We start from the raw sequence: 19925 nt of genomic DNA, 5'->3' as shown, positions 1-19925 counted from the left end.
CATAGTATTCCATGGTGTATATGTGCCACATTTTCTTAATCCAGTCTACCGTTGTTGGACATTTGGGTTGGTTCCAACTCTTTGCTATTGTGAATAGTGCCGCAATAAACATACATGTGCATGTGTCTTTATAGCAGCATGTTTTATAATCCTTTGGGTACATACCCAGTAATGTGATGGCTGGGTCAAATGGTATTTCTAGTTCTAGATCCCTGAGGAATCGCCACACTGACTTCCACAATGGTTGAACTAGTTTACAGTCCCACCAACAGTGTAAAAGTGTTCCTATTTCTCCACATCCTCTCCAGCACCTGTTGTTTCCTGACTTTTTAATGATGGTCATTCTAACTGGTGTGAGATGGTATCTCATTGTGGTTTTGATTTGCATTTATCTGATGGCCAGTGATGATGAGCATTTTTCATGTGTCTTTGGCTGCATAAATGTCTTCTTTTGAGAAGTGTCTGTTCATGTCCTTTGCCCACTTTTTGATGGGGTTGTTTGTTTTTTTCTTGTAAATTTGTTACAGAATGGGAGAAAATTTTTGCAATCTACTCGTCTGACAAAGGTCTAATATCCAGAATCTATAATGAACTCTATATTGTTTACATAATTGAAATACTTGACAACAAACGTCCATTTCGTAAGGGCTGGTTAATAGTCATGTAATAGAAAATCATGAAGTCATTAAAATAAAATCTCAAATTTGTTTTAATTAATGTTCTTCATAGTTGGCATTTTTTTTCTCTTCTATTCTTCTAGGGTTATTCTTTGTACAGTGAATGAAGAAATCCATGTGCACAGATTGGACTTCTCCCTTGGGCTGCAGAGATGTTCCCAACTGTCTCCTGGACGTTTCCAGCTCAGTTAACAGATGATAGGAGAGTTATCTCATCGGCTACATATTTACTTACTCACATCTCCCAACTGCTCCAATCACCCAAGAGCAAAATCTAAGTGCCCACCTTAATAGTTCTTATCAATGCATCACCACACACAGATGTGCATGCACTTATACATACGCTCCTTCAATCCATCCTAAGTGGTGTTGATTGTATCTCCAATATATTCTTCATAACCCTTCTTTCTTCTCTGCCTCAACAGTCCCTATCCTGGACAAGACACTAATAATTTCTGAGGGGTATAATTTTAATACATTATTCTCTGAACTCCCTACTGACAATTCATATTCTTCACATTGCAAATAAAGTTCTCGCTCTCTAAAATGGCAGTTGATTATGTTACTCTTTGTATTTGTTTTATTATTATTAATTTCAATCTTCTAAATTCCCCCCTCTGCTTACACTATAGCAGCCAAATTCTCATAGCCCAGAGCTTGGCTTTCTACATTCTGCTCCCGACAAGCTCAAGCTCTGCAGTTCCGTCTCCTTCTGTTTTCCCGTGGCTTCCCAGGCTGCTGTTCAGTCTTCGTGGAGTCACTCCTGATTGTCTTGTGGTTGCTTGCAGCCTCCTTCTCTGTTCACATGGCATTTTCTGTGCCAGAAGCACTGCTAATCTATTATGAGCCTGTTCAGTTTCTGCTTATTCTTCAAGTTCCCGCTGAAGGGGACACTTCTGTGAGTTTTCTTTCAGCATCCTGAGTGGAATTGATTACCACCTGCTTCATGTGTCTTATGACCTTATGCAATCCCTCTCACAGTCCTTTTTCATTGTAACGTCCATCTGCTCCAAACAGACCATGCTCTTCAACAGTGAGAACTAGGATATACTCCATAACCTAGCCCCACACCTGCAGGAATAGATGTCTTAGTTTGGATTCTACCTAAAAGTAGATCCTGAAGCAAGATCTTAAGTGCAAGAGGTTCCGTTTGGAGGTGATTCCACAAGAAGCACGAGAGAGAGAATAGGGAGGTGAGGCATGGGAGGAAGGAAAGCTTTAAAGTGTACTAATCAGTCGGTCATCCCTCTAGGCAACTGGGATTCAACTGGACAGGATACACCTGAAGAATCATATAGAACATTCCTCATAATACACTAAACCTTATTTTGTCACATCTTATAAATCTATCTTTTGAAGTCAGTCCAAATGAGAGTGGCCTTCAATTCTACATGACCCCTATTTAGATACAGGAAAATAGCGAATGCACTCGCCTTTTAACCCTAACATCATCCACAGCTTTGACAGTCACAAACTCTTCATCATAGGGTCTCACTTTTACAAACTCATTCCATTTTATGGCTATACCATATAAAAATAGTGCCAAGGACTAACACGGTGAAATCCCATCTCTACTAAAAATACAAAAAATTAGCCCCGCGTGGTGGCTGGTGCCTGTAGTCCCAGCTACTCTGGAGGCTGAGGCAGGAGAATGGCGTGAACCCGGGAGGCAGAGCTTGCAGTGAGCTGAGATTGCACCACTGCACTCCAGCCTGGGCGACAGAGCGAGACTCCATCTCAAAAAAAAAAAAAGAAATAATAGTGCCAAGGACTACCCACAGTGCCCTGGAACCTAAGCATGCCAAGGTGTGTGGTGTGGCAGAGAGTACCAGATACTTCTTTGCCCAGGGCTCTAATCAAGCTGCTGGAGTGAAGCCAGTTGTTGTAGTTCATTTGACTCACACACTTCTTGGATCCAATCTGCACACCTGAATTTTGGCTTATGATAAATATCAACTTGCATTTCTTCTCGGCTTTCCTTGTAAGATGTACCTATTACTGTGCTTCACAAGAATTCTTGAGAATCTACTCAGTTGAGCCCAGGCACTGTGCCTGGAGTTAGGGAAACAGACACAGACTGAACAAGGGCAGGGCCCGTAAGGAGCTCACACCACGGCAGGAGTCCAGATATGTCCAGGATCAGGAAAATGCTTAAGGGAAGGGCTCAGCTGCAGACATGGACAGAGTGTATCTAGAGACTGAACATGCAGCATAGTCACGTGAGACTTTCCCACTGGCATCTAACTTAATGGACTGTTATGCGTCAGGGTTATGGAATTGCACATGAGCCGAGAGAAAAAACATCCCAAAGGTTTTGGTTTTAAGTATTCGGAATATGTGTTTTGCTTACCAAGCCAAGCTATGCTTAGCCATGGTATCTAGAAAGGATTTGTTGACTTCTAGATAGTCAGTGATTCCATTATTTAATACAAAGGAGCTAATAATAATAAAATAGATAATTCTTAATGGGAAAAGTATGTAAAAGAAAAATGTGAAATAATTTGCATCAATATTATTAACCTAAAAGATAAAATTATTGAAACATTTATTTTTCTTAGTTATATAATATTTGAGTTTTATTTAAAGAGCATGTATTATCTTAATAAATCAAGAAAAATACAGTAAAAAGTAGAAAAACAGAAAATTCAAAGACAAAGAGACTTACAATGGTGACTCACAGGGAAAGCCAGAGAAGCATAAATGAAATATTTATTATTATAGCTCACATCTTGAGTGTTCATTGTAACTATTTATTAATTGGTACTCTCCCTGTAAACACCCCATGAGTTCTTACTGCCTGTTGCACAAACAATTCCAATTGACTAAGACCACAGCACTTTGATAAAGAGTTTAACTGACATGAGGCCAGCCATGCCATCTGGGTGACAAAGTTATTACTCAAATCAACTCCCCAAAAACTTGGGGGCTAGGATTTTTCCAGAATAGTTTGGCGGGCAAGAGAATGGGGGTGTGGAAAGTGGTTCTCTTCTGGGTGGGGCCACAGGATGGCTGGTGGGTTCAGGTGGAGCCATCATCATTAGAAATGCAAAAACCTCAAAGACATCTCAAAGGCTAATCTTCAGTTCCATAATACTGATGTTATCTGCAGGAGTAATTGGTGAAATTTCAAATCTTGTGACATCCGGAATAATGGCTGGTAATTGTTTTTAAGTCTATACCTTGGCAGAATTCAGGTTTCTCATCCACCTAACCTGATGGTTTTTCACTAGCTTTACAAAGTCAGTTTATTTTGGGAAAGGCCTATTATTATTATTTAAACTATAAACTAAATGTCCCCTGAAAGAGTAAAGGCAGATCCAGAGCACGCCAAACGCAGTCAAGAGATCTTTATTAGCAGAGTCAGGTCAGGTCGCGCAGAGAGAGAGAGTGCTGTTGGGATGGGATATTTATATCCCTTAGGGCTACGTGGGTATCGATGATTGGGTCTGGGGGGCTGGCCTGGGGATGAGCGTGGGGGAACAGGAGGCGTTATTTTCTTATTGGGTCTTTCTTGGCGGGTTTAACATTGCGTCAGGTGTGGAGAGGGAGGAAGAACCCGGAACTGTCGCCATCTTGTGGTACCTTACGTGTCTTTGCCACCCAACATCCCCCAAAGTTATCTTGGCCTAAACCCAGGAATGATTAAGGGTAGTTAAGAGGTTAAAGGCAAGACAGAATTTTGCTAGATCAGATCTCTTTCACTGTCATAATTTTCTCACTGTTCTAATTTTGGCAAAGGTAGTTTCATCCCAGGAGTTTTAAAAATGCTCAAAGATGTGTGTCGGGACTGTAGGAAAGTTTAAATTTTCCCTCTGAAGTCTGGATAATTTGAATATATAAAACAAACTGATAATAGACAGATTAACAGGAAAAATGGCATACAAATATATTACATGCACATGTGTAAATGGAAGTCATAAAAAATAAGAAAACTCAAACAAAGGACCAGATGGTACAAGTTTCATCCATCCTGAGGTTACAGAAAGAAGAGGGGCTTGGAATAGGGCAAGACAGGTTATGGGAGAGGGAAGAAAGGAAAGGTGTAGGGCAAAAGCAGTTGGAAACTTCATTCAAATGAAACCCCAGGTAGCAGCCCTCAGAGAGAGTAGATGGTAATCAGTGGTAATGGTTTCCATCAAACCATTAAGGGTATCAGACTCTCAGTTAATCTTTTCTAGATCCAGACAAGGGGGCCTCCAGAGAAAGCCGACTTGCATCCATTGTTTATTTCACTTTATTTCCTCTACTGATGCAAATCTCCCCCACAAAAGACAGCTTTGCAAGGCTACTTTTATCTGCAGGACCTCTGAACAGCCATCTCAAAATATGTCAAAGAAGTATATTTTGGGGTTAAATAGTTTTGGTTTCCTTTAGGACCATTAGAAACTCCTAGACTAGTAGTAGTAGCAGTAATAATAATAATAGTTACTAACTTGCGGAGAAGTTTGCTTGATCTTTGCAGATATGGGAATTGTAGCCAAATATTATTCTTGATACTTTATGAAAAGGCAAAAATTGCCCTAGAAGGAGTGTAATAAGATGTTAAAATGGAACTTCTGGCTGAAATATAAAGATATCAATTTCCAAAGTAATGTGTTAGACAAGATTTACAAAATACGTGGCCAAAAGCTGGTTAGATGGTTTTTAATGAAGAAGTTGGTGGGGCAAAAAATTAATAAATAAAAGTGTGTGTATGCACTCTTGTGCTCCACACCCATGGAGAAAAGTTAAAGAAACAAAATTGAGTTTTTATAATAAAATCCGAATTAGCATGCTCTATGGGAGAGGGTTGATTTGCATCCATGAGAGTCAGCATAGATTGTATTGATCTTGCCTTCTTGGCCTGGCAAAGGTCCTCAGTTTGCATGTTAAAAGAAAAACTTAGGATACATTAAATTTAACAGAGTTTAATTGAACAAAGAACTATTATCAAATTGGGCAGCTCCTAGAACTAGAATAGGTTCAGAGAGTCTCCAAGGCTGCCAAGTGATCAGATAACATTTATGGATAGAAAAAGGAAAGTGACGTACAGAAAATGGAAGTGAGGTACAGAAACAGCTGGACTAGTGACAGCTTGGCATTTGCCTTATTTGAGCATGGTTTGAAAAATTGGCCAACTGTGAGTGGATGCAATGCAGCCACTGTGATTGTGACTTGGCTATTTGTTAAGATAGTAGATTCCAGTCTATTTACACATCTAGTTAGGTGTAACCATGTATGGAGAAACCTTTAGCCTGAACTTCAAATATGTAAAAAGACGGCGTTAGGATAAATTTAATTTAACAGTATGTCTGCTGTCCGATTGTTACTGGAAAGGAGTCCTAATCCAGACCCCATGAGAAGGTTCTTGGATCTCGTGTAGGAAAGAATTTGGGGCAATTCCACAGAATAAGTTGAAAGCAAGTTTATTGGAGAAGTAAAGAAAGAAGAGAATGGCTACTCCATAGGCAGAGTAGCCTTGAGGGCTTTGGGCTGGCTATTTTAACGATTATTTCTTGCTCGTATGCTAAATGAAGCGTGAATTATTCATGAGGAAATAGGCAGTTTCTTGGAAAAAGGCAGGGAATTCCCGGAGTAGAGGGCATCTCTTCCTTTTAGACCACATAGGTTAACTTCTGGGCATTACCATGGCATTTGTAAATTGTCATGGCACTGCTGGGAGTGTCTCTTAGCATGCTAATGTATTATAATTGGCTTATAACGAGCAGTGAGGATGACCAGAAGTCACTTTTGTCACCATCTTGGCTTCGGAGGGCTTTAGCAACTTCTGTACTGCATCTTGTTTTATCAGTGGGGTCTTTATGACCTCTAATTTGTGCCAGCCTTCTATCCTATCTCATCCCGTGGCTAAGAATGTCAAACTTCCTGGGAATGCAGCCCAGTAGGCCTCAGCATAATTTTACCCAGACCCTTTTCAATATGGAATCTCTCTAATTTGAATACCTCTGACAAGATCAGCTGTGTATTAAGTATGTTTTTTATTTTTTATGATCTGATACCTTGACTTCTGGGGCCTTGCTGACCCTTAAGGATAGCTAATTCCTAAAGATAGATAACAGCTTGCCCAGGAACACACTTTCAAATACAAATCTGTCAATCCAAACCCACACTTTTAGGCACCTCCACTGTGGGGCTCTCGCAGTCAGGGCTACTGTCCACCTGCCCTGATCACTCCAGGGCCAAGTACCACACAACTAGGGGCAGCTCCTCTGCTCCAGAGTCTGGAAATGATTCAAACCAGCCTATCCTAAGCCTGCTTCATTGGCATTGCCTAATTGTTCCTGCAGAAACCACAGCAAAGGCTGTACCCATGTGGGCCTTCTCTCCCTCTGCCTCCTAACTCACCCTGGTATTGCCCTGCAGGTCCCTGCATGGAGTGTGGTGCCTCTCCTCATGGGAACTGGGTAACAAACTATCTTTTCAATGATAATTATCTCCTGATCTGTTGGCTTCACTATACTTCACTTTTCTATTAATACAGTATATTTTAGAGCAGATAGAAAATGGACCATGTGCCACTGAAGTCCACTGAGATGAATTACTCCTTCACCCAACACATTTGGATCTCTAAACCAAGAGGGGTGAAGTGAAGCACCCACAAAGAAAAGAAACCCTCAAATACACATGCACCATAAGATAATGTTTAAAAGTTAATGTGTTTATCTTAGTAAGGCCCAGGATTGAAGATAACTATATTTTTTTCTCAGTAGTAACCACATATTGGTGTAGTATTCTTGATATTCATTCATTCTTTTTATAATTTCAGAAATTTATAGTCATCTGTCTTGAAAACTCAGTTTCCCATTTTGAGATGTTTTCATTTTCCAGATTTTTCACCCCCTATTGACTGTCATTTCACAGAACTTTCTTTCCGAGATAGAGTCTCATTCTGTCACCCAGGCTGGAGTGCAGTGGCACCATCTCAGCTCATTGCAAGCTCTGCTTCCCGGGTTCATGCCGTTCTCCTGCCTCAGCCTCCTGAATAGCTGGAACTACAGGTGCCTGCCATCACACCCAGTTAATTTTTTGTATTTTTAGTAGAGATGGGGTTTCACCCCACCTTAGCCAGGATGGTCTCGATCTCCTGACCTCATCATCTGCCTGCCTCGGCCTCCCAAAGTGCTGGGATTACAGGCATGAGCCACTGTGCCTGGCTTGTCATTTCACAGAACTTTCTGGAATGCCATGGCAATGTAGCAGTCTCATTGTCTGAGGTATTACCTGCAGCTCTTTGTCTCACGACCAAGAAAATTAAGGAGCATGGACATCAAGGGTGAGGTTGGAACAAAAGTTTAATGAGTGAAAGAAGAAAGCTCTCTACTGAGGAGAGGAGGCCTGAAAGAGAGTTGCTGTTTCACAGTTGAATACAGAGGCTTTTTATGAACAGGCTAGTCAGGTGGGGTGTTTTATTAGCATAAGGCACAAAATACCAGTTAGGGCTGGGTTTCTTATTTGGAGAAGGCATACATTTTTGGCAGCTCCACCCCATCCCTCTAGTGCACATGTGGGCCCTTGGCCTGACCACTCCATATTGTTTTCTTTCCCTTACCGCACATGTGTTGGAAGAGGAAAATTTTCACTGTGCACGTGTCTGGTTCTGTGTAACTCTTCTTATCTGTGCAGCTGCAGGCATGTCTTAAGCAAGCCCCATGTGTAAGTTCTTTTACCTGAGCATGTCCAAAAAAGGAAAGAAATGTACTCACTGAAGCCCACTGTGTGTATGTGAGATGTGCTGATTACAATAGACAAAAATGCTTTATATTGGACCTTGCTTCCCTATCTATGCTTGCAGCTTGAGTTTTCAGGCTGCTTTTTTGTTAGAAAGAATTATGTCAAGCACTTTGCTCTAAATATCTGCTTAACTGTTTTCTTACTTTCTCCCCTCTTATTTTCCCCTTCATGAGTGGAGACCTAGACTGCTGTTAGGGAGGTTGGGTGACAATCTTTCTGGCTACTTCCTGTTGGAGAGGGATGTTGTGTGGGGAAAGTAGCCAGGGTTCCTCCTGGGATCGATTGAAGAGTCTTTGGATGAAAGGTGTCTCCATCTTTGGCTTCATTTGTAGTAGCATCTGGAGTTTGATAGTCTCTAGGCAGGAAGAGGTAAGTTTTGTAAGAAGATTTAGAGCATAGGGCCTGAATATGAGTATTAAGATCATTGCTATTAATGGAGGTATTGTTGGCCATAGCCATGATGGTAAGGTTTGCTTGATAGCTTCCAGCCATTCTGATGGGTTGGATTTCTGTAGATGAGTTATAATATTGGTTGCTTCTACTAGATGTTGTTGTACCCTGCCAGAGGAGTTAATGTAAAAACAACATTCTTCTTTGAGAAAAACACATATTCCTCCTTGATTTGCTGTAAGGAGATCTAATCCTCTACAATTTTGTAAGGTAACACCTGCAAGTGAATCTAATTGCTGTTGTAGTTTGTGAATGGCAGCCATTATTTCAGCTAGGACCTGAGTTTGTTGGGAGGATAGATGAAGACAGATGGACCCAAGAGTGGTCCCCAGAAGTTCAGACACAACAGCAGCTAAAGGAAGAAATACTGTGGGGCTTGCTGTCTTTACCATGGCATAGATATGTTTTATAAGAAAGAGGAATGCTGCAATGGCATTGACATAAGACAATTCTGGAAATATTGCAACAATGCCACAAGTTCCCTTCCACTGGCTTCAAAGACTCATATATCTTGAGTCTCCACATATGAAGTATAGCCCTTGTTTGGGGTCTAAAGATACCTCATACCCTGAGGAGGCTAGTTCCAAAGGGGGATTTTGTGAGCTCCCAGAGGTTCCAGTGAGTCTTTCCCACATAAGAGACCCATCTGCAGCCAGTTGTGCCTGGAGGTTGGAATGAAAAGCTGAGTCAGGGTAAAATTTTAAAATCGTCTTTTGTAACCCCTGGCCAACATTTGAGCTAAGGGCAAAGATGAATTATTTATTAATATTGTGGATCAACCCGTGGAAATATTTAAAGTGGTCTCATTGCTGGCATATTGAGGGCTTCTTGGGTTTGGATATTTAATGAGAAGGAATTGGTGTTGTTTTTCTTGTTTGAGGTATAAATTGATTTTTTTTCTGAGGAATTACAAGATATTTCTTGGGGTATCTAAGAAAAACTTCATATGAAAAGTTGGATAAAGTTTCCAGGAAAATTCCTTTTTTTCACTGATATGTGAAGCAGAGGGGGAACTGGCTTCTTGAAGTTACATTGTGAAAAACCCTCACAGGATTTGGGGTTCATATAAAATTTAGATTGGGACATCCCTTATGACTTGTGATAGTACTGTAAGAAGTAGCTTTTCTGTAGTTGGATTGGAATATGTTACTTCTAACTGGATGGTTATGGTGACCCTGGTATGAACTTCTGCTAAATTATCTAATGATGATGGTAGTACTTCAGCCAATAGTGATTCCAAATCCAAATGTAGCAATAGGTTAAGTTGGTTACTGAGGCCAAGTGTTGTAGTTGTTGTATAATGGTGCATAGGGGATCAAACCATCTTATTAGGAAGGGGAAAAAGTACTTCAGTAACAAAATCTTCATGTTTGTCTTTTATTGGCAACTACTATCCCTGCTATGAGGATAATACCTAAGCAAAATATTAGAGCAATTAAGGTTCTTTGTCCGGTACTCCACTCAGAAGGTGCTACATAGTGGATAACTCTACTGCAATAAGTAGAATGAACAAAATAATACCTGTAAGTATGGTACAGTGAATGACTTCTATCTGAGGTTTTATCCGTTAAAGTTTTAGATTTCCCTCTGTGGGTCTACGAAGTTACAAACTTGGTCCCATGGATAAATCAGTCTCTCTGTAAATATGCATCAAAAAGAAATTGTAATACTTGATGGCAGATTTTGATAGGAAACATGGAAATAGATGAAAGAGTTTGGTTGGGTAAATGTGGGATTGAGCTGGACAAGTTGTCCTTACTCATCTACTTATCTTTTGTAATTTTCAGTTTAAGGCCCCTGACTTTTTCCACATTGATATCTGGATTGCTTTTCTGGGCTGTTAGGGGTTGCTTCCTCTGCTTTCTAAGCTTTGACTTGAGTGTGATTAATCCAGGAGTTGATTCCTGCAATTTTACCACTGAGGGGGTGGAGAGGAGAACAGTGTAAAGTCCCTCCCAACTGGGGCCTAGAGATGGGGAAAGTGAGGGAAGAGCATTCACCAGTACTAAGTTTTCTGGGTTAAATAAAGGTGGTCCTATTTTCTGGGGTTGATGTTTTTTGGCTGTGTTAATTCTTGTTGAAAGTGAGCCAGCAAGTTATATGTTTAACTAATTCAGAAGTTTCTTGGTTTAGTAAAAGGTTATTGGTGAGGAAAGGCCACCCATACATAATTTCTAATGGGCTTAAAACTAACTTTGAACAGGTGTTCCTTATCCTTAGTGTAGCCATAGGAAGAAGGGTAACCCAAGGTAGGTGAGGTACTTTAGAACATTTTCTGAGGTGTCTTTTGATAATATCATTTGTTTTCTCTGCCTTTCCTGAGGATTGTGGTTTCCAGGCACAATGAAGATGGTACTGTACGCCTAGCACTTTTGAGACTCCCTGTGTAATAGCCACTTTAAATGAGAGGCCATTGTCACATTGTAGATAATTGGGGAGTCCAAAACAAGGAATTATTTCATTAATTATTACTTTTATTACCCCAGAGATCTTTTCTGTCTGGCATGGAAATGCCTCTAACCAGTTAGTGAAGGTATCTACCCATACTAAAAGATATCGGATGCCCTTTACTTTTGGCATATTAGTGAAGTCCATTTGCCAGTCTCTCATTGTATAACTTCCTATCTTTGAGCTCATGGGGGGAGGAGCTGCCTGTTGAAGGGATTATTCTTAAGACAGATTTCATACTCATTGACAACCTGTTTGACATTTTTTAGCATATTTTCCTTTGAGAACAATTTCTTGGTGCATTGATGTCTTATCCTTTCCTAGGTGAAAGGCTTGGTGAAGGAGCTTAAGAATCTTCCATTAACAGGAGGCTTGAAAGAGGTTTGCTGTCCTCTGATTGTAACCATCCCAAGGGCTGAAAAATGTATCCTCAAGAGGTGGTCCATTCTGCAGGGGAATGCTAAGGCTTTATTTTTCTTATGGAGCCCTCCCAGATTAGAGGGGCTTAAAATGTTGTTGGGACTTTGGGGCCTTCTTGTGGCTGACTTAGCCATCTGGTCTGCTTCTATCCCCCTTGGATGTCCCCTGCAATGTATTGCTGCCACTTCCTGTGGGAGGAAAACAGAGAATAATAGCCTGTTGATTTTCTGATGATATTTGATGGGAGACCCATCAGCAGTTAGGAAGTCACTTTCCTTCCAGATAGAGGCATAGGCATTGAGAAATAGGAAGGCATACTTGGAATCCATATAAATGTTGGGTACTTTTTCTCTTGCTCAATTCAAGTGATTCTCAAGTGATTAGCTCAGCTAGTTGAGCTGAAGCGTACTCTCAATAATGTTATTTACAGTGACTACTGTATATCCTGCTTCATGGATTTCCTGTTCTACAAAAGAGCTCCCATTTGTAAAGAAAGTCCAGTCTGGGATTTCCAGGGGAGTTTGGGGTCCTTCCTGGCTGCATAGCCACTATCTGTTCCCCAGCTATGTTCGGGTTCTCCAGCTTTCTCCTGGAAGAAAGTGGCTGGGTTCAGGCAGGGACACGGTTTTAACTGAACTACTGATCCTTCTAACACCCAACGTTGATATTTGAGGAGGCAATTATCTGTTAGCCAGAGACTTCCCTTAGAGGATAACAGTCCTACCACATTATGTGGTGTATATACAGTTAAACATTCTCCATGGTTAAATTAGTGGCTTGTAGCTGCATCAAGTCTACTGCTGCAACTGCTTGGAGGAAAGCTGGCCATCCTTTAGCCACCGAGTTGAATTCCTCTCTTATGTAACCAACTGATTGTTGAGTTGTATCTTGAGCCTGGGTTAAAACTCCCAAGGCTATTTTTTTTCCTTTCCAAGACTTAAAGAATAAATATCTTCCCTATGGGAAGACTGAGGGCTGGTGCTTTAAGTAAGGCTTGTTTTAGCTGGTTAAAGGCTTTTGGAACCTCAAATTTCCATATCAAGAAGTAAGTTTTAGCTGCCCGAGTGTCTTTTATAAGGTGATATAAGGGAAGTGCTATCTCACCATACCCAGGCATCCATAACCTGCAGAAACTTGTAATGCCCAATAATCCTCTTAGCTCTTTGAGGATTTTGGGAAGGGGAAGGGGGAAATGGGCTTAATCCTCTCCTCACCTAATGCTCTGGTCCCTACTGACAAGACTAGACCTAGGTACTTTAATGAAGTCTGACAGAGCCGAGCCTTAGACTTTGAAATCTTATATCCTCTGTTAGGTAGGAAATTAAGAAGAGCCTTAGTGCCTTCCCAAGAGGCTTTCTCAGTTAAGGCACAGAGAAGGATGTCATCTACATGTTGTAAAATTTCAGCCTGAGGGTGAGAGACATCAAATCGATTTTTTGACAGGGCATGTGTGAACAGGTGGTAGCTGTCTCAGAAGCCCTGAAGCAGTACTGTCCAGGTTAACTGGATGGTCTGATTGGAGGTATCTTCAAATACAAACAAATATTGGGAGTCAGGGTGCAGTGGTATCCAGGAAAAGGCATCCTTCATGTCCAACATGGTGAACTATTTGGTTCCCTCAGGTATTTGAGTTAGCAGGGTATAGGGATTGGGAACTATTAGATGAATTGAAACCACAGCTTCATTAATGAGGCAGAGGTCTTGAACCTCCAGTCCCCATTGGGTTCTTGCACCCCTAATATTAGGGTGTTACAGGGGCTGTTGCATGGTCTAAAGAGGCCTTGTGTTCTTAAGTTATTAATAATAGCTTCTAGCCCTTTTCTAGATTCTGGTTTTAGGGGATATTGCTTCTGGTTAGGGAAGAAGATAGGATCCTTAATGTGGATTTGGACGGGTACAGCAGTTATAGCTCAGCCAATTCTTCCTTGGGTTGTCCAAACCTCTGGATTAATGTTGGTTTCCACTAGGGGGAGGCAAAGGGTTTGTTCTGTACCTGTAAGGATAATGGCTCCCATATGGGCTAGAATATCTCCACCTAGTAAATGAGTAGGACTTTCAGGTATGATTAAAAAGATGAGTAAACAGTAGGTCTCCACAGCTACATCTGAGGGATTGAGGGAAACATTGGGTTAAAGTCTTTCCTGAGACATCCATGACAGTTGTACTATGCAAGGAGAGAAAGCCTAGATTGGAGAAGAGTACAGAGAGACCAGATCCAGTGTCCAGTAGGAAGTCTATTTTCCTCCCTTCAAACTCCAGAATCACTCAGGCTCCTGGATAGTGCTGGCAGTCTGAGCCATTGGAGCCGGGGAATTGAGCCCTGGGCCCCATCAGTCCTGCTGGAGCATGTGGGAGACTGGTCTTGGACCCATTGGGCCTATGCCTCTGGGGGCACTCTGCCATCCAGTGGTCACCACCACAGGCAGGACAGGGTCGAGGTAACTTTCTTTTGGTGCCTTGGCTGTCCTTTTTAAATTGTCCTGGCTTGCTGCAATGGTAGCAGTTAGCAGGTACATCTCAAAGATTCCGGATTTTATTGACCTGCAGTGTGGCCACCAGAGCCACTGCCATTTTCTTGTGTTTCCTTTTCTTTTTCTGGTCCCTATTGTAAAAGGCTGAGGTTTTCTAAGGTGCTATCTGGTTCTATGCCCTCTTTCTGTAACTTCCTTATAATAACAGGGGCTGCAGAATTATAAACTTGTTCTTTAAAATTAGCTGTCCCTCAACTGAGTCAGGAGATAGAGAGGTATGTTTTACTAAATCTCTTAGCCTTTCCAAAATGGTGGAGGAATTTGCATCTAGTTTTTGATTTATCATGAAAAGCATAGAGTAATTGAATGGTCTGACTGTGGTCCTCCATAAGCTCTCTAATATGCACTTTTAAAAACGTTTTCATTTCCATTCATCTAAGGGATCACTGGGGTCCCAACTAGGGCTTACAAGGGGCACTGCCTCTCTTCCTATAGGGTATTGGAATTATGGTTCATTCTCATTTTATTTTCTTCATGATTGGTTATAGGAGACATGTTGATCATCCTCGAATTTTTCTGCTGCCTACAGAGCTGCTTGATTTTTGGCAGCAGTTAGGGTCTGTTTTAGGAGCAACATAACATCTCTCCATGTAAGGTAAAACACTTGGGTCAGCTTTTGGAAAGCCTCTATATATTGATTGGGGTCATCAGAGAAGTTGCCTAGGTCCCCCGTTATCTGTCTAAGGTCCTGCAAGGAAAAAGTAACCTGGACCCCAGTGGCACTAGGCCATCAGTATTTCGTTTAGGGGTAATAGTGAAGTCAAAGATTTTGGGGGTTGTAAAACTGGAAGAACCGGTGATGTGGCTAAAGAGAGTCCTGGATAGAGAGGACAGGAAAGGCTGGGGAATCAAAGAGCTTAATATTAGCCTTCCCCAGGGGGTTGTTTCTCTGATTTGGGGGAATTGTCTACTGTGGGTTTGCCCTGTATAACAGCTAAGAGGGCCAGACCAATTTTACAACCTTGGCAAATATCTGGATTATCTCCCAGGGCAATGAAGGCTTGCACATAAGGAACCTCAGACCATTTGACCTGTCTGCAGGAAATATCTAGTTGTCATAGAGTATTGAAATTCACACTTCTGTGAGGATGCCAGGCCTCCCTATCCTGCAGTTGGTAAGTCAGCCATGCCTGAGTGTAAAAGAATATGACGTACTTTTTCTTCAGAATCTGAGGGTCAAAGGAGTTCCAGTTTTTCAGAATGCACTTGAGAGGAGTGCAGACTGAAAATGATTTGTTACCCATCTAGAAAGAGAATGGAGAAAAGGCATCCCTTTGTCTCCTTCCTCCTCTTGGAGCGACCCAGGGTGGAGAGAAAATAGAAAGGGCATCCCCCTTTTCCTCCTTCCCTCTCTGTATTCTCTGGGTCCCAGCAACTGCCATAGGTGCTGTCCATGGATGCAAGCATGACCTTCACCCACGGATCCAGAGGAGCTAGTTGGCAGTATTCAAGCTTACCTAGTCATACTTACCTGTGCGATGCTCTTGTTCTCAATTGGGGATTCCCTATTGGTCTCCTAGACCAATTGATCCAAAAGGCTCTCAAGGTACCACAGGGGCCCAGGAGAGATTGTACAGTACTTGGATTTGGGCAAGGCCATTTAATGGGGGGGTATATTAATTCTGTCCTTGCCTTCTCTAGCTATGGCCCTGGCAAAGCATTGGATTTCCAGATAGTGGGACTGATTGATTTCTAAATGTAAAACCCTTTTTCTTTAAATACCAATGTAGCTGGATGCAGAACAAATGTCTCAAAATAACATATGGCTCGAATGGCTCTCCTCTCTTTGGCAGGGACAGTACTGAGACTAGAATTTGTCTTGCCAGGATGGCTTCTTCTGGCTATTGAAAATGGAGTTCTTCTGTCTACAAATAGGGAATAGGTCCTGATTGCTGATAAAGGGATGTAGGAGGGAAAGAAAGTGGGGAATTAAAGGTTATGGCTAAAGGCTTATAGGGCCCACCACAGAGAAAAATCCCATTTCACTAGGTGGAGTGGTAGGACTTTAAGCATTAGGTAAAAATCATGGCTCCAAATTCTTTCCAGGCAGAGGTTAGAAAGAGAGTTTTGGGGATTGGGAGTAGTGGATAATACCTAACACTTTGGGAGGCCAAGGCAGGCAGGTTGCCTGAGCTCAGGAGTTCAAGACCACCCTGAGCCACATGGTGAAACCCTGTCTCTACTAAAATACAAAAAATTAGCTGGGCATGTTGGTGGGAACCTGTAGTTCCAGCTACTCAGGGGGCTGAGGCTCGAGAACTGCTTGATCCCTGGAGGTAGAGGTTGCAGTAAGCCAAGATCATGCCACTGCACTCCAGCCTGGGTAACAGAGTGAGACTCTGTCTCCATTAAAAAAAGAGAAAGAAAGAAAGATAGAAAGAGAGAAAGAAAGAAAGAGAGAAAGAAAGAAAGAAAGAAAGAGAAAGGGATGGAGGTTTGGGGCTTAATAGGCTATCCTCATAGTATGCCACCCAACAGAAGAAAATTAACTTGTCTCATGATGAACTGTCCAGATTCATTGAGCATTGCTGAGCTTTTACATGGAAAAAAACATGGAGCAAAGAGTATTCACTTCTACTTGGGGTAAAATATCCCCCTATACAGTGCCATGAATGTCTCTCACTGGGGGGACAAAAAGGCTCTTACTTGGTGAAAATTTAAACTGAAATCTTGAAGTCCTCATGTTTCTAGGAAATTACAAAAACAGCAATTCTTTGAGTTACATTCCTGATTACTAAAGCAGTTTCTGACTTTGCCCAAAAAGATTATATGCCCAGGTTGTGAAAATACCCACAACATGGCATACAACAAAGGGATAAGAGACATGGTTGCCACAGGGGAAAGAAAGGAAGGAAATATGAAAGACTGGGAGTCCTGGTGCCGACCCCTTGACAGGTGGTCAATAGCCAAAGTTAGTCCAGGGTACTTCAGGTAACACTGAAGGTTTCTAGCCTCAGCCAGAAACCTTCAGTTGCCCCAGGACCTCCTTCCAGTCCCATGTGATGGCTAGGTCCACCACGATACGAAACTAGATCGTAACAGAGCCAACATTTCCAACACCCGAGGGCAATGGGGGATTGACAAACTCCTCTCCAGCAAGCCTGTCTCCTGACTCTCATAAGGCTGGCAGCTGTGGTTCCCACTTTTGGACTGACAGGGACCTAGTGTATTGTTTGATCTAGAGAAAGCAAATTGAGGACAAGAAGCTTCAAAAATTAAAGCAAAGTGTTGGAGGTCTGCTCTTACTCACCTCTCCAATGGTCCCAGATGTGGCAGTCTCATTGTCTGAGGTATTACCCAGAGTTCTTTGTCTCATGACCAAGAAAATTAAGGAGTGCAGACAGCAAGGGTGAGAGTGGAGCAAAAGTTTAATGAGTGAAAGAAGAAAGCTCTTCACTGTGGAGAGATGGCCTGAAAGAGGATTGCCATTTTACAGTTGAATACAAAGGCTTTTATGAACAAGCTAGTGGGACAGGGTGTTTCATTGGCATAAGGCACAAACCCAAAAAAAAATAGTTAAGGCTGGGTGTCTTATTTGCATAAGACATACATTTTTGGCAGCTCCACTTTGTTCCTCTAGCATGCATACAGGCCCTTAGCCTGAGTCACTCCATATTGTTTTATTTCCCTTACTGAGCATGTTTTGGGAGATGGAATTTTCCCTCGAGGACATGTCTGATTCTGTGTAATGCTTCTTAACTGTGCAGCTGCAAACATGTCTTATGCAAGCACCCTGTGTAAGTTATTTTATCTCAGTACATCCGAAACAGAAAAAGAATGTACTCACTGAAGCCCACTGAATGTATATGAGACTTGCCAGTTGCAAAAGACAAAGATGTTTTGTGTTGGATCTTGCTTCCTTATCTGTGCTAGCAGCTTGAGTTTTCAGGCTGCTCTTTCGTTGGAAAGACTTCTACTGGGGACCTTGCTCTAACTATCCACCTAGCTGTCCTTACTTTTTGTTAGCAAAAGCCAACCAGACCTGCACATCTGAATTGAATATTCAGCTGTTGTTCCCTCTCTATCATCACCTAACTCAGGATCCAACTGCCCACTTGAATGCTTGTTTCACCATTTCCAGTTCTATCACCAGCCCCTTTACTAGAGGAAATGGTATATAAATACCAGGTCCTCAGCCTGACTCCACCACCTCTCCCAAAACTCCCCTGGCCTCACCAAGGTTTGTCATTTCTTTTAAAGGCTGCAGCATCCTGTGAAGCCTCCTGGGGCACCATCATCACCTAGCAGTTGCCCTGTGTAGAACTGTTTCTATTTGGAAACTGCACAATCCTCTCCTTCTCTATCATTCTCGAACTAGGTTCAGCCACCAAAGGATATAGATAGAAAAGCAGGAAAGGAGCCTTTATCATGGTGGATATGAGGTATTGGAAATTGATTAGCCCCAAAAGATGTCATAGCCTGAACATCTATAAGATTTCACACTTTCCATGATTTGTTATACTCTTCAGTAAAATAAAACAGGTCTTGGTGTGGTAAAATGGCATAATCTTTTGGGATGGATGTGCCCTGGGTGCCTGCCTCTGTTTCAGTTCCTCATATATTAATTAATGCCATCTACTAGGGTCTTCAAATCTAAACATATATGGGCCACAGAAATTCTTTTAGTGACCATAAAAGGAAGAGGACAGATATTTATGATGTTGAAAACTAGAGTGAATCCATAATTTGTTCTAAGTTTGGAGAAAGTTTAGTCACCATCCAGACATAGGGAAATAAATGTTTGAGCCTGGGATTAATGATGTATCTTTTATGTAACATGTTACCTTGACTTATTATATTTACACTCCTGTGAGAGGCAGATAAATTGTTTCCCTTTTTTTAACATTTACAAATGGCACGTCAATATTTTAAAATATTGTCATAAAGTATGCAAAGCATAAAACTTACCATTTTAACCATTATTAATTATACAGTGGCATTAATTACATTCACATTGTTGTGCAAATGTCACCACCAACCATCTCCAGAATTTTTTCATTTTTCCAAACTGAAACTCTGTAGTTTATTTATTATTTAAACAATAATTCCCTATTTTGTTCTCCCCATTGGCCCCTGGCAGCCACTATTCTGCTTTTCATCTCTGTGAATTTAACTACTCTAAGTACCTCCTATGAGTGGAATCATACAGTATTTTTTGTGACCAATTTCATTTAGCATAATGTCCTCAAGTTTCATCCATGTTGTAACATGTATCAGAATTTCATTCCTTTTTAAGGCTGAATAGTATTCCACTACATGTACATACCACATTTTGCTTACTCATTTACTCACCAGTGGTCCACTTTTTGCCTATTATGAATAATGCTACAATAAACATTGGTGTGCAAGTATCTCTTTTCATCTCTCCTTTCAGTTCCTTTGGGTATGTGCCTGGAAGTGAAATTGCTGGATCATATGGTAGTTCTATTTTCAATTTTGAGGAATCACCTAACTATTTTTTACTGTGTTTGTATTATTTTTACATTTCCACCAGCAATGCACAAGGGTTTCAATTTCTCCACATGCTCATCAACATCTGTTATTTTCTTCTTCTTTTTTTAATAATAACCATTCTAATGAGTACAAAGTGGCATCTGACTGTGGTGTGATTTGCATTCTCATAATGATTAGTGAGATTCAGTGTCTTTCTATATGCTTATTGACTATC

General features: G+C 41.4%; 1 long non-coding RNA gene across 2 annotated transcripts in view; it reads right to left on the bottom strand.

The window, feature by feature from the left end:
- Nucleotides 1-11847: 11847 nt before the first annotated feature.
- Nucleotides 11848-19925, bottom strand: part of LOC131382031 (uncharacterized) — a 28992-nt gene continuing 20914 nt past the window's right edge. For both annotated transcript variants that reach the window (XR_009211184.1, XR_009211181.1), the window contains exon 4: nucleotides 11848-11914. This is a non-coding gene — a long non-coding RNA (uncharacterized LOC131382031). The remainder of the gene's footprint in view (nucleotides 11915-19925) is intronic.

This window comes from Hylobates moloch, unplaced genomic scaffold, assembly GCF_009828535.3.
Source record: "Hylobates moloch isolate HMO894 unplaced genomic scaffold, HMol_V3 SCAFFOLD_1, whole genome shotgun sequence".
In the NCBI taxonomy this organism is placed as follows: domain Eukaryota; kingdom Metazoa; phylum Chordata; class Mammalia; order Primates; family Hylobatidae; genus Hylobates; species Hylobates moloch.
This window is presented reverse-complemented; position numbering and strand designations above follow the sequence as displayed.